Source organism: Falco punctatus (genome assembly GCF_963210335.1).
Source record: "Falco punctatus genome assembly, chromosome: 12".
NCBI classification, from domain to species: domain Eukaryota; kingdom Metazoa; phylum Chordata; class Aves; order Falconiformes; family Falconidae; genus Falco; species Falco punctatus.
In genome coordinates this window covers 4,612,391-4,626,758 of record NC_137592.1, presented here as the reverse complement: position 1 = coordinate 4,626,758, position 14,368 = coordinate 4,612,391, and the positions used below count along the sequence as shown (strand labels likewise).

General features: G+C 42.5%; 1 protein-coding gene across 7 annotated transcripts in view; it reads left to right on the top strand.

Annotated features, from left to right (window-relative positions):
• The window catches only part of LOC308071871 (uncharacterized protein), a 358,228-nt gene that overhangs the window by 270,397 nt on the left and 73,463 nt on the right, over positions 1-14,368 (top strand). Inside the window, exon 1 of one of the 7 annotated variants that reach the window (XM_080407937.1) lies at positions 8,988-9,033. The exons of the other annotated variants lie outside the window; for them this stretch is intronic. The gene's annotated coding sequence lies outside the window, so the exon portion shown is untranslated. Of the gene's footprint in view, positions 1-8,987; positions 9,034-14,368 lie in introns of those variants that run through there. 7 annotated transcript variants of the gene reach the window in all.

The window sequence follows — 14,368 nt, the reverse complement described above, 5'->3', positions numbered from 1 at the left end:
GCTATTGAAATGCAATGGAAAATCTACCCCTTACGGATTAGTCAAACAATGAATGTAGTCCTGCACGTAAACATTGTCTAACTGTATTGGCAGGGTAAATGGTTCCTGATTTACTGTGGCAGGAATAGGTGGCATTTCCTCAGACTGTGAATACAAATACAAATTATCTTGAGGAAAAATACATTTCCAATCTGTAAGTGTGGTCAAGCGATTCAAATACTGGTAATAAAGTCAGTCAATTACCAAATTATTAAACATTTCCAATATTATTATTAATCTCCAGTAGCAACAGCATACAGTTTGCAGGAAAATAAATCCTTAGTAGATCTTGAAGTACTTGGAAAAAGTAGTTTTCATCTGTGGACATCCTGAAAAGCCACAACCCTGAGTCAGGGACATCAAAGAGGAATGAAGAGTCTGGTTTTTTTTGGATTTCAGACATAGCCTTTCATGGTGGTGGTTGTTGTTACCTCCCTTTGTGTTTTCAAACTGCACACTGCCTTGTGTGCATTATGGATTTATGCAGTAATAGACATATTTACCTTTGCAACCATTTGAATATAGCAACAAAGCATGAACTCCTGAAGGAGAAAAAGATAAAAGAGGGAAAGAGAGTAATACAGGTATTACTTACGGTGTTGATGAAGAATGGTTTCTGCTCTGTGTGCAAAATATTTGTCTTCCACACGATCTTCTCAAAGAATGCTCTTGGTCCTATGTATTTTGATGGAAATATCTGAGGTACAAAGACATGGAGAAAGGAAGAACTTAGATTTGTAGTAGGTAGAAAGTTTGAATCATTTAAGTTCAGCCCATTGAAATCTTTGCCAAGTGGTTTTTAAAATGTAATACATTCCTAAAGGACCCTTGGTACCAAATCCAACATGCTTATGCGCTCGTGCCATGACACTGGGTGCAAAGGGAGCTTTCATTCACCCTTCCAGAAATGAATAACTAGGATGAGGGGAGTGGTTTTGGCAGGTTTTCTTCAATTCTCTAAAATTGCACATGTGCACGTCGGCACATGTACACACACGTGCATGCACATGGAGTCGATTTTTACAGTGTCCCTTCTTAGAGTATCAGCCTCATCTCAAACCAGCTTCAGGCCTGACCAGAAGCAACTGGCATCAATAAAGACCATCAAACCAATGAGGCTGTGGCTGGTGGATGTGGCAGAAAATGCTCTGGCCACGCATGTCATCACGGTCCAGCCCCAGCACAAGCAGATTGCGCAAGTCATGGGTGAGCGTGTCACCATTGTACTTTTTTATTTGCATAAAACAATTATCCCATGGACAGTAGCTTCGGAGTTGTCTAGACAACATGCTTTCGATGGTATCGCTGACCTCAGACACACTGGGCTAGCTCTAAATTAGCAATGAGCAGGGCTGGAGGGATGTATTATGATAGTTATAAACCATAAGAAGGTATTTAAATAGATAGATAAGACACATGCAAATCTTTTCATTGCCATGACAACCATCTTGATATAGGTTTTCCATATGTAGCAAGAAGGGCAGAGCAAAAGGCACTGGAAAAATAGCAAGAACCTGTAATGATAATGAACCCTGACAGTGTATTAGTCTAGATTTTGGTCACTTATTAACTCTTAATAGAATACAAACTTCTATAGTAATACAGTGTTCAGTGGGTCAGGGAGCAATTACTTCTAAACCTTTGCTATAAGGATCTCTGCTATATGGCTATACCTAATGTACCAATTCTTCACAAATTGATCTGACTGATTAAAAAACACTTTGCTATTAGATGTAAATTGCTTAGCTGCTCAAAAGTGCTTTGCAGGGATGGGTTGCACAAAGCATGGAAATATGTCATGGACATCTCTATATTTTGCTCCTGGTTTTATTGGCTGGGTGAGGAATCTCATAAATCTGAATTCGCAGATAATTGTCATGTAATAGCTGGAACCGCCAATTTCAAAAGGGAAATGCAGTGCAACCCCCCAATACACACGTGACTCCTCCATACATTACCTGTCTGAGCAGACCAGAACTGGATATTTATTCTCTTTTGTTCTTCCTTTTTACACTTCTTCATTTCTTCTAAGTGCAAACCCAGTAGTTTGAAGGCCAGCTCACGGCTCTAATGATGCCTCCTGTGGCCAGCAAGGGTCCCCTCCAGCAGTGTCTTTCTCAGATAGATGCACGGGATGAAAGCAGCTGCCGGAGCTCAGACCTGGAGGCATCTTGTCCAACCTGTCTGCGTCCTCTGTGCTTGTCCCCACTCAGTCCAGAGACATCGGGGCACGGGTGGCCCACGTGGGAAGACACAGGCCTGCTACCTTATTTCAAACAGTTTTCTCCACAGATCAGATGCATCAGTAGCGATTGGGATCTTTGGAAATGAATTGGAGTTAACCTTGCAGGGGTTTTTGTTGTTGTTGGTTGTTTTTTTTCCTTGATGGTAGGGAAGGTGCAGTTGTAGGGACCAAGACTGTTGCAAACAAATTCCTTGTTACCGCCACTTGCTGTACTTATAACAGATGGGTTTGGTGTGTAAGAGTGTTTGTAGGTGGATGGCCCACACCATGATTTCACATTGCCCCATATCCTTCCATCCCGGCAGGCAGTGGAGTACCCCTTTCCCCAGATCAGCTCTGGGTCTGGGGAACTGAATCTGCCACAGCCTCCATGCCATCTCCTGTCACCTCTGTCTGCTGCCACCTTCCTATCACACTCCACATAGAAAGCCTTGTCCTCCTCGTCAGAGCCCTTCTTAAAAAGGCTATCCTTTCATTTATGCTTTCAGGTAATAATTTTGGCCGGTACCGTCAGGCTCTTACTGTGCAGCTCCTCATAACACTCACACCAAACCTCCTCCATCAAACTCCTTTTGGGCAGTGACTTCCCCAAGCCCTTGAAGATGGCGAGGCAGGTAGGGTGCTACGACAACTGCTCATTATTTGAGCTGCAGCTGTCTTACTATAGCTTTGTGCTGCCTCTGCCCAACTTGCAAAGTAGGCAGCAAGCAATTTGGGTGGGCACCATCCTGTCCTACTCCAATGTGCAGCACCAAGTGCAGCAGCTCTGACCAAAACCCTGTGGGTGATACTGTGGTGCAGAGAATAATTAAAAAGCTGGACTCGTTTCCCAGATGAGATACACTCCTGTAGTGTGTAAATCAGTCACAGTCCTGGAGGAATAATCCAGGCGGGATAATTGTGCAGGGGAAAGGCCCCAGGCATGATAGGGGTTAGCATTACCAATGCCTTTTCATCCATCTGTCTTTTCACCAGAGCTAGAGAGGGCCAGAATTTGACTTATAGGGATGTTTTGATCAACCGATTGTTTCAGTGACAGAGCTCCTGAAATACACACAGACACAAAATACCTTATTTGTGTACAGGAGCAGCTAGGAGCCAGGGACCGAAAGATTTCCTTCTTCAAAGATTAATCTGCTTAGGATCTACCAGTTCCCTTATAATCCTGGAGAATTCAACCATCAGCTTGACTGGGGGATATATTTTGCCTTGAGTGTTTATTCACTGAATGCAGTGGAAGCAGAAACAGGCTAAAGAAGAATCTGGCTTTGAGCAGACATTAGATTATATAGTTTATTGGTATACTATTGTTGTTTATTAATTAGGCTAAAGAGCAGCTGCAGAGCCCTGCTCATAGTTCGAGCTTGGTTGTGCTGTTCAAGTGTGCTAGGGGCTGTCTGACACCTCCAACATGTATCCTGCTTTTTGGTGTCGTTAGGGGAAGGTTAAAAGTGCTGAAGATGACTGGTACCAAAAAGTATGCCCTGAATGAACGTGGAAACGATGCAAGGGCAAATAGATTTGTCCTGCCATCATATGCTTTTTAGCAGGCGTATGTAACATACCTACTACTAACAACAGCTATGCTGTTACAAAGTGTATTCCAAAGTTTAGAAAAGGCACTTTGGTGCTGTGGAGGAGAAAGAGTCCATGACAGACTCCACCTATGTATTTTCTTTTTAAGATCATCTAAACTTTATTGAAGACTAACCACAGAACTGAAAATTGTTGGTATTAACACTCTAGGGCATCCTGTGTACTGAAGTCTCAATTTCTTATCCTGAATACGTGTTCTGGCTGACAAATTTTGGGGTATTATTTTGCCTTCCAGATATTCAGATGTTCTTTTGACATCTGGGAATTTAATTAACAGCTTTTGCATGTATTTAAAGCAAAGTAAACTTTCCTGGAGCCTCCTTATGGTGAGGAGCAATCTTATTTATGAACACTGGAACCTGTCATGTTAATTTGTACAAAGTTTTTGATTTATCCTAAAAGAACACATTACACAGTGGATTTGGAGGAGTTAAAGGGAATCTGCAGGGTGACTTTAATCTTTATGTCTTTATATACTTGGGGGCATTTTATTGCACCTCTGCACTGCTTTCACTACACAATCATTTTCTGCTTTAGAAATGTAGCCATTTGGATCAATAGTTACAGTACAGTTAAGAAGCACTGTGGTAATTTCGCAAAATGCTTGGCTACACCCTGAAATGTATTTGAAAAGTAAAGTTGGCAAAACATACACTGTACAAAATTTACAAGAGCCCTAATGAAATTGTACTTACTCTACTTACTTTTATTAAAACTAAATTAGGAAAAATGGGATGTAAAGGGATGTTCCTTGCTTGAAACATGGCTGTTTTAATAGGAAGCTGTAAGTATTAAGGACCGGACTATCTGCCTCTGAATTTGTTGTAGCAGCAGTTTTAAACTCCTGTGGAACAGCATTGGCTTGTTTGGAGGGATTTTTGAAGGGAAAGATTTCTAGCTAGTGTGATAAGCGTGTGTTTCCTGGGCTTGAGTTAAAAGAAAGTATAAAGAAAGGGACATTTGGAGATATTTGCTTTGTAGGCAGAACAAAAAACAAGAGGGTCTAAAAGATACATCCCTTAAAGCGTTAACAAATGTATCCTGCTCGTTGCGGATTTTACAGTAAATTCTTTATCTATAAACAAACCGGGTTATCACAGCTGTTTATTGTACTGCTAGCCCTGATCCTAACCTTTATGTCTTTATTGCTTACATACCATTCCCTTGTTTATATGTCTGTACCAGCCCGTGCCCTTGAACTTGGCCCCTGCGCGCCCCGACCCGGCGCGCTGGCTCGTTCCGGCGGGTCACGGCGGCGATCGGTGGCTGGGAGAGGGGCCGGCGGGCACGGACCGGCTGCCGGGGGCGGGGGGGGGGGGGGGAGGCTGCAGCACCCCGGGCAGCTTGCGGCTTGCAGCGGGGAGAGAAAGCAAGCACCGGCGAGGGAAGGAGCAAGGGCAGGCGGGCTCCCCTGTGAAGGGTCGTTTCTGCCTCGGTGGGCGGCCAGCCGGCCCGCTCGCCAGCACCCAGAACTGCCTGGGCAGCACCGCCGGGGGCTTGGCTAGGAGGGGGGCGACGCTTCACTGCTGCAAAACTATCAGCTCCCCTCCCCTTTCAGCTGCCCAGCTAGGGCCTTGGCAGCACCCATAAGGAATGAGAGCCGTGTGCTCTTCCGCTTGTTTGTTTTGGTTTTTTTTCCGCTCCTCTGGCTGATAAGCTGACAGCCAGGCGTGCCTTGTTCTGATAACTCAGCGAAGTTTGGTTTTCCTAGGGACAAACAGCCTGTGCCCTCCAGCATCTTCGCCCGCGAGGCTTGAAGGGCAGGGCAGAGCTGGCATGAGCAGGGACAGGGATGTGGCTGGGAAGATCTGCCTTCAGGTCAATGATAAACTTCAACTGTAAGCCAAAAAGTACTTTACAGAACCCCTGATGTCCCACACAGTGGATTTCAGTGCATAAAAGATTTTGGCTCAGCTCAGTGGGCTGCGTCAGTGTTTCCCACCAGGAGCACAGTCGGGGCAGGCTGTGGCATGAGCTGAAGAGACGGACTTTCCGAAATGTGGGCAGCACCAAACATGCTCAGGCGAACTGGTGTCAGTGTGTACAGTGAGCCTTCCTCAGCACTCCTCAGAGAAATTGTACAGGCTTTGATTTCTGTTAGTTGAATAGGATCTTCACTAAAAACAAATCTCCTCATGCAAATATCTCCAGGTCTGAAGCAAATACTTTGTTTGCTATCAAAAATAATATAAATGAAAAAAAAAAAGGTGATCCTGTTAACCTATGTTACAGCCATCACCATTAAGATACCATTAACCTGTAGTTCCCACACTGTCTTGTTGGAGATACTACAGTCATCCCTATAATTGTGTGGTAACTCCTGGCAAGCACTGACTTTTTAATAGGCAGCATTGCAGCCAAGTACTTTATCGGATTATAAGGCCCAATCCGCATAGCCTTTTGCGAGCGTTTTGGCTGTTGAGGCAGAAGCCTATCTCAAACCACCCTTTGGATCAGAGCTCCAGTCCAGGATTGGGTCCCCCACATCTAAAACTATAGGATTTTACTGCCTTACAAGGTCACGAGCAGTCGTAATTGATCAATACAGAGGATGACACCAGTATCAAGAGCTTTAATGACATAATATCATGTTGTAGAAGTTTTTGTTTCACTTTCTAAAGTAACATGTACATTTTCAGTGGCTGTTCTTCACACATTTATTGATACTTAGCCACCAAAGTGAGAGTATTAATGAGTACCCATACTAGGTGAGTAAGTTTAACGGAATCATACTAGTTGGAGAATTGGAATGTTACTGTTTAATATAAAGGATATATATATACACATATACACGGGCAATATTTTGTTCTGTTAACAAGCATTCTGGTTAAGTTTAGTAATCAAATTTTGTTACACTCAGAAGCATGAATTTTCCTTAGCTTTTTATTTTGTGCTGTCCTTCCATCTACCAGCCTAAGATTTTGTTTTGGTTTATTCTTGTGGGTGTTTGGGGTTTTGTTTCTTTCCTCAGAGGAAGGAACTGCAAAGAAGTCAGTGTGGTTTTGCAGTAAAGGAGCCGGAGTGGTCCTCAGGACTTGTAACTTGATTTACTTCAGTTTCTTAAGTGTGACCATAAGCTAATAATTCAATCCTTATGCCTCAGTTTCCCAGCTGAAAGGTAGTGGTAATACATCACTCTCATGAGTAACATGAAGATTTACCTGCTGTTCTCGGGTTGGAAAAGGAAGGTTTCAGAGAAAACTGTTGTTGGAAATGGGCTGTTGGGAATTCACAAATCTCTCACGGTCTTAATTGTGGTGCTCAGGGGAAGAAATTCTCCCTTTCCTTCCACACCAGCTCAAAAGGCAGTTGAAAAGCTCTTGGTAACATCACCAAAGCAAAAGGACTTAGAGAACTTCAGGTCTGAAAGCCAACCAGACAACGTGAGGACAAGGTCTTACAACCTTAGCCTCCATTGCCACACTTTAAAAAAGGCAATAAATACTGTTTCTGACCAAGTATGCTCCCTACTGTGCAGCTAAGTATCCTTCCCAGTTGCATAAGGGTTAACTGAGTCCTGAGAATGTGGTCGATATATTATCATAACCCTGATGTAGCCACCGAAGAGTACCAGGCAAACAGCATGTACTTAAAAATGTGCAGTTCTCATACCTTTCCATGAAAGATTTTAGTCCTTTTTTCTTACCTTACAGTTTGTCTTATTTTAAAGTAATTTCTTGGAAACATTCTCAAATCTAAAATTAAGAAAATCTGTATGTTAAAGGCCATATTAAAGCAGAACCTTTTTTTGTAGGTTAAAAAAAACCCAACAAACCACCCCCACCACCCCCACCCCCAATAAATAAGGTGTCTATTTATGTAACAAGAAGTCAGATTTATGAAAAATGCTGCTGTGGCTTGTAATTTAAGATGAAATGGTCCAGTCTCAGGCTAAGAAGTGTTGGATACTGACATGCAGTGATGTGCAAACTCCCTTGTCTAAGCTGAGTATATTTCTAACTTTGCTGTAATTATCAATCACTTGATTCATGTCAGACCACTCACATTTAAATCAAGTTTTTGTGCTATTTAGACAGGTACTCTGTAAACACAGGGAGAAGAGGCGGTTTCTGGAATGAACGGGAACGGCTGCCTGAGTGGCTGTCTGAGTCCATGTTCTGTATGAACAAATTAAAAGCAAGAGTCTTTCATGCTAAATTTGTATGGCCCTCTGCACAAATTGCCCAATTTATTAAGTATTTTCCAGTGGTGAGATGTTTTGGGACACAGGGGTTGATAAAATGCATTAAATAAAAGAGTGCAAGTCAAATTTAAGTATAAAATGAAATTCTTTCTCTGTTGGGTTTGATGTTTTTAATTTAATCCCTGGTGGACAGTAGTCTGTATTACAAAACCTTCACACATAATTTGGCACAGTTTGGATGATTTGCAATCTCTCCCTCACTCTCTCTGCAGAGGATGCCCTGAGCAGATCCTGCGTGGAGGCTCGGTGACCTCTCCTCTCTCAGGAGGGTGGTCTCTTCAGGTCACTGTTCAGGTCATTTCTGCGGCAGAGTAAGGAAGCTTTGACTGTTTCTTTGCTTGTGTGGGTAAACAGAGGACTTCAATTTCCAGCACTACCGGTCCCTAACCTTCAGAAGCTAAGCAGTCACCAAGGGGGATGGGGGACAGATGCCAAAAGAAAGTGCAGAGCAAAGAATGTAAAGAATTTTGCTTATCTCTGACAAGTTTCTAAGCGTGTTTGATTATGGTAATAAGGATACCTCATTAACAAAGGATTTTAAAGGCATGTACACCATTGATAATCAACCCTGGCCAAAGTACAATGTACATTTTTAACTTTTTTTTTTTTTTTAAATGTGATATATTTGAAATATAGCAGCATTTTAGTGTGAATGTGGAATTTCACTTGATGCACCAGGGTGGGGTTGCTGCAGCTGAGGAAGGAGCTGTATCTACCAAAGATAAAGTCCCCATAGCCTGCAAGAGATGACTGTAAAACATACACAATTCCCAATCCTTAAAAGTCTCCCTAATTGCAAATCTGCTCATTGTTTCAATTTATCTCTGCTAGTGCTGTGCTGAATTAGTCCTTTGGAATCCCTGAATGGGGTCGAGGGAAGAGAAGAGGAAAGGAAGGATGGGAATGAGAGTGAATGAGAAACAAGAAAGCAAGAGAAAAGGAAAGTGGGGTGGGTGTTAAGCATAACTGCCCTTTGGCTTCCTATGAAATTATAAAAGCTTTTGAACACCCTTGCTAAACCATCCACAAGAACATTTTCCACATCCCTGCAGAATGGGAGGCATCTGGCCTGGTGCTGGGGGGGGGAAAGAGAAGAAAATGTTCAGCAGGAATTCACCTCCTCTGTTCATATGATTCCCCAGTGTGTGTCTTGCCTGGGAAGTGGCCCGGGGAATGTCCCCTACCACCAGCTTCTGTGCTGGTCCCCCATGTTAGGTCCATCGGCTATCTCCGCCCCACCAAGTTTCCCCACCTGTGGGGTGGGAGATCCAGCACCTTTGTGATCATCTCCTTTTGTGGCTAGTTCGGCGTTGTACTAGAGAGCAATCCATGGGAATTCACTCCAGCTCCACCTGATACCTGGAGTATTCCTATTTTTGCATCCTTATCTCCTAACGAGTTTATAAGCTGGAACAGAATGGTACCCCTACTGTTCTCCAGACTTCCTATCACATGCTTTCACTATCAGACACATTCAGATGATAGACAAGGTGCTTCTGGCCCCGTGTAGGTTCTTGTGTCGGTGCTTTTTTTGTGTAGGAATGAAGTTGAGCAGAAATTTTGGGTTATGTCAAGCAGCAGAAAAATAAGAAACTACCTATGCATGGGGCCTTTCAGGCGTGTTCCAGGTATAATGTTCAGGTGCTGGCTGCCCAACTGTGGTGGATATAACTCAGTATTTCTTCTTCTAGTGCCTTTGGGTCAAAGGCAGCATTTTAATATCCACACATCTCTAATAAACTAAAGCTGTAACAAGGCTTTTTCTATTTGTATTGTTCTTCTGTTGTCTCCTATGTGCATTTACCATTGATTTTTGCCAAACTCCCCTATATTGTAACTATGCAGTTATAAACTGGTGTTATTGAGGGGAACTGAGGAGAGAAAGGATAGCCATAAAATTACTGGTTGCAAACAAACACTGCAGCTCTATTTGGGCGTTTATCAGTAACACCTGGAGATTATTGCATACAACCTCCCTAATCAGTAAATCAGCCAGCCACCAATTGTTTCCTTAGCCACATCAGACAAAAATGTAACAGCTGTTTAATTTACTTTTTTTATGGTAGGAAATTCATATCCTGAATCATTGATATCTTTATTTTGCAACTTGCTGCTGTAAAATTGTTTCGTTTCTTTTCTTTTGGTGTTGCCTGCTATAAAAAGATGGGAGGGTCGGTCTGCCTGCATGAGGTGGCCTGATGTCATCTTTCAGGAGGGTGCCCACATGGACACCAAGTGGAGCTCTCTGGAGCTTTCCCAAGTAAGCTGGGACATCCCCTTAAGTCCAAGGGGGGACACCTGCTAACATGAGCAGGAACTGAAGGAAACACAAGTACAGAGCCAAAGCTTTGCAAGCTCTAGAAACTCTAAAGCAAATGGCTTCAGTTGGCTTGAGACTGCAACAGCCAGCTACAACTGAATGCTTTATTGCCGTCTGGAAGTGTTTATTTTCTGAACATAAATTCAAGGGACAGATTCAAGGCATGTCTAGAAATAAAGCATATCATCATGTGAGCTAAGCTGACAAGGACAATTTACTGTACCCTGCATTCGTTCTGGGCCAATCGGAAGAGAAGAGGCTATTAACATCCTGAAATTCCCGCTGTTTGGCTCTCCCTGCCCCTTCACTGAACTCAGGAATGGCATGTATTAACCCCTTGAGGGCCTCCTGCGCACATCCAAAGAAGGGACACTTGTTTAGGGCCGGTAGACATATGCAGTATGTCCAGCTCTTATTGACAGCAGCAGCAAGCTGCTTTAAAAGCCATGACACGGCCTGCGCTGTCTGGAGGCCCAGCACAGGGTTAGCATCTTTCCTAGAGGCAGTTTCGGTGCTGTAGATGAGCATTGACTTACTCTGTTTAAATACGAGAGTTCACTGGTCAGCTTGACCTTGAAATCTCTTGCAAAGACAGGAACAAGTTGACATACTGTTCATGTTTCTAGTGGCTGCAAAAGTTCAGGGGAAGCAATGCCACGGCAGCTCGCATGCTGTAAGCATCACTTCAAGAAGAGAAGGGAAAGTTCATTTCCTACTTTTTAAATCCTGCCAGCAAGAAAAGTAACAAAACCAGAAAAGAATCAGAAGGTAAAGCACAAAGGGCACAACAGCAGATATTGCAGAGGAAAGGTGCCATTCATAGTCAGGAACGTGTTCTAATAAAATCCACAAGCAAAAGTCCACAGAGGACTGTTTGCATAGCAACATTACAATATCTACATGTGTAAATAGAGGGAACAGGCTTTAAATCCGCGTTAGAGCAGCAGCTGTTGGGTCTTTTACCTGCAGTCGTGCTGCTTGAAGTATTCCTCCTGACTTAGCGAATGTCCTTGTATAGGACAGCATGATCAGCCCTATTTGAACATTGCAGCTGAGGGAAATGTATTATTCTTGCTCTGAATATGAGTTTTTTGTAAACAGCACTGCAGAAGGGTAATGCAGTTAAGTTAACTGGTCTCCAGCTCCTTCTTTTCATCCTGTCCCCTCTCTGCCTGGTAGGGGGTACAGATTCAGCACAGATTCCTGCCTCTTGTTCCCAGTGAAAAGTGCCTATCTGCACCTCCAGCCCCTGAGAGAGAAAATGTAAGCTGGAGCTTTATGGAGTGCATGGGGAAAGAGAAGCCCGAGAAAAAAAAACACACAAACAACTCCTATCAGTTTTCTAGGTCGTCTTTTAAGTCAAGGCTGACTTACATGTAGCCTGGTAAGGCTGAAGGGACAGCACACACAGGTGCTCCTGCAGCCCCAGAGGTAAGAGCAGAAGCATGAGTAGATGCTGGATCCTGGTTTGTGGTCAGCCCCTCAGACAGCTTCTCTGTTTGTTTATCACTGTGCCTAAGAACACATGGAGTAAATCCACACATATTAAAAACACACACACACTCCCTCTGCAGTTTGGTCCCATTTTTCATTTGAGCTTTAATCGTTCCTCTGTATTTTGGCACACAGTCATGCAGCAGGCTCTCTCTACTCTATTGGCATAATGTTCACAGCTGTAATCAAAACATTTTTTCTCCTATCTCCTTCCAAATGACTTGGGGTCTCCTTCTCCCGCCGAGGAGCCTGTCTTATTCATTCCCTGGCTACTACACATGGCTTAAGTATTGCAGCCTTCAATACTAGAACAGAATAATATAAGAACCACAAAGAATCATTTATCTGGCATGACATATTTTATGCTCTTGTGTAAGTTTTCCTAAGGGACTTCTGAATGTCCTACTGGGTGACTGTAAAGACACCAAGGACTCAAAGTCATGGGTGTCATCTTTATTAAAAGCCCTAAAACACTCAGCACAAAGACAAAGCTGAGTGAATTTAACTTTTCTGAAATTAAGATACTAATACTATATTGTCTCACCGAAGTCCTTCCAAAGATCCCTTTAAGAGCAGAGTCATTTAAGGCTGAAAGGATCCTAGTACTGAAATTGATCTTAATCTTCTATTACTATAGAAATGTTTCTGTGCTTTAAAAATACACTCCCTATTTCTTACTTTCAGACTACCCTAATCTTGAATTAGCCTTCTGAGCAAAGGTCAGGGGTGCAGGAGGGCAGGTCTTATTGGTTCAATTAAAGGAAATAACACAAAATCACATAGGCTATTGCAGAAGTCTTTGTCAACAAGTTCCTGAATACTGAGAGGCTGCTCAGCCATAAGCTGTCTATACAGCCAGATAATGCTGTTATTAGAAACACATTAGTGTAAGAAATCTAAAATATATATATATACATGGCTAATAGATACATTAATCTCATAGCTTTCACAGTAAGTGTCTTGGACTAGTGCTTTCATTAATTATTAATGTTTGTCTTCTTGGTTGTTTTATTTTTTTGGGGGTTGGGTTTGTTTTTTTTTGGTGTGTTTACAGCTTAGCCTTGCCTCTTTCATTCCCCCCCCCAAAAAAAAAAAAAAATGCTTGCACATAACAAAGCTCAGATAACTACACTGGTAGCTGTCGTACTATTACTTGCCAATGTCCTTAATAATGATGAAATGTTAAGTATAATGTACCAATAAATATTTTGGAGTTAGGGAACTGGCAGGTATGTGGGGAAGGCACTTTGTATTAACAGTTGATATACTGTTGTTACATTGATGAAAACTGAGGCTAATGCATCTGTATAAAGATCCTCTTTTTAAAGTGATTTTCCTTTCTTTTTTTGTTTGTGTCCTTGCGCCTGAACATTTGACCCTGGGGGAGCAGGATGGAAATATTGTTTAAACAGCAGAGACTTGTTTATTTCAATTTTCTCCTTCTATTTTCCTCCCCTTTTCAGTTCTTTTTACAGGTAAATCACTCGTGATATGGGAGAATCTCAGAAAGTTCAGAGGTTTGGGGCAGGAAACGCCTCCCCTCCCCCTGAAGTTTGGATTCAGAGCTAAATTTATCTGAATGCTGTCATTTCCCTCCTTTTCCTTCTCTACCTCCTTCACTACATTCCTCTTTCTCCCTCCTCATTCCCAGCCACCCAGATCTTATCCTTTCCTTGACCTGCAGCTCCCCCTCCCTAGCCTTCCACTGCTTTAAAATGTCTGGAGCTGGAGGCTATGGCTGAAGGTGGTAGTTTCTCCTGTTCTTTTTTTTTTTTTTTTTTTTTTTTTTTTTTTTTTTTTTTAAATTTATTCCTGGGTTGTACTATAGGGAGAAATGCTCTATAATCCTTTGCCCTCAGAGGCTGTCTCTTCAACAGATGCTAAAAGCAGGTTCGGTGAGCCCTAAGATGAAATGGCAGCAGCGGTGCCCAGCAGAGAAGTCCAGGCTTGCTCATGGCTTGCTGGGTGCAAGCACCTGCCAGCAATGCAGCAAAAGGCCCACGTAGGTATGGGCTGTTGCAATTTGTTTTAATTTAGGTAAAAGAATTCTGAAATTGGTGTGGAAGTTCAGCCAAATTTCCAGCCTACTCCTGCTTTCTCTGACACATTCTGTTCATTTGCATCACTTGTCACTATCTTGAATGGGTCTGTCCTGGTAGGAAATACGCAGAGATCAAAAAGATCCCTCTGGTTTTTTTTTTTTTTGTTTCCCTTATTTTTTTCTTTTTTTTTTTTTTTTCCTTCTTTTTTCTTTAATATTACGGTCTTGTACTGTGGCTATTCTAGTTTTTCACAGAAGTGGCAGGCAGCCAAAGACTGGAGTCATTATTTGCAAACTCTAAAAATAGAGTCAAGATTTATAGGAAGAAAACAGATATGACTTGTTATAAAACCATGAATAAGGATTGACATGAACATAACGGTTTATTCTTTTTTGATATTGCTTATTGTAAATTGCACTTTATCTTTC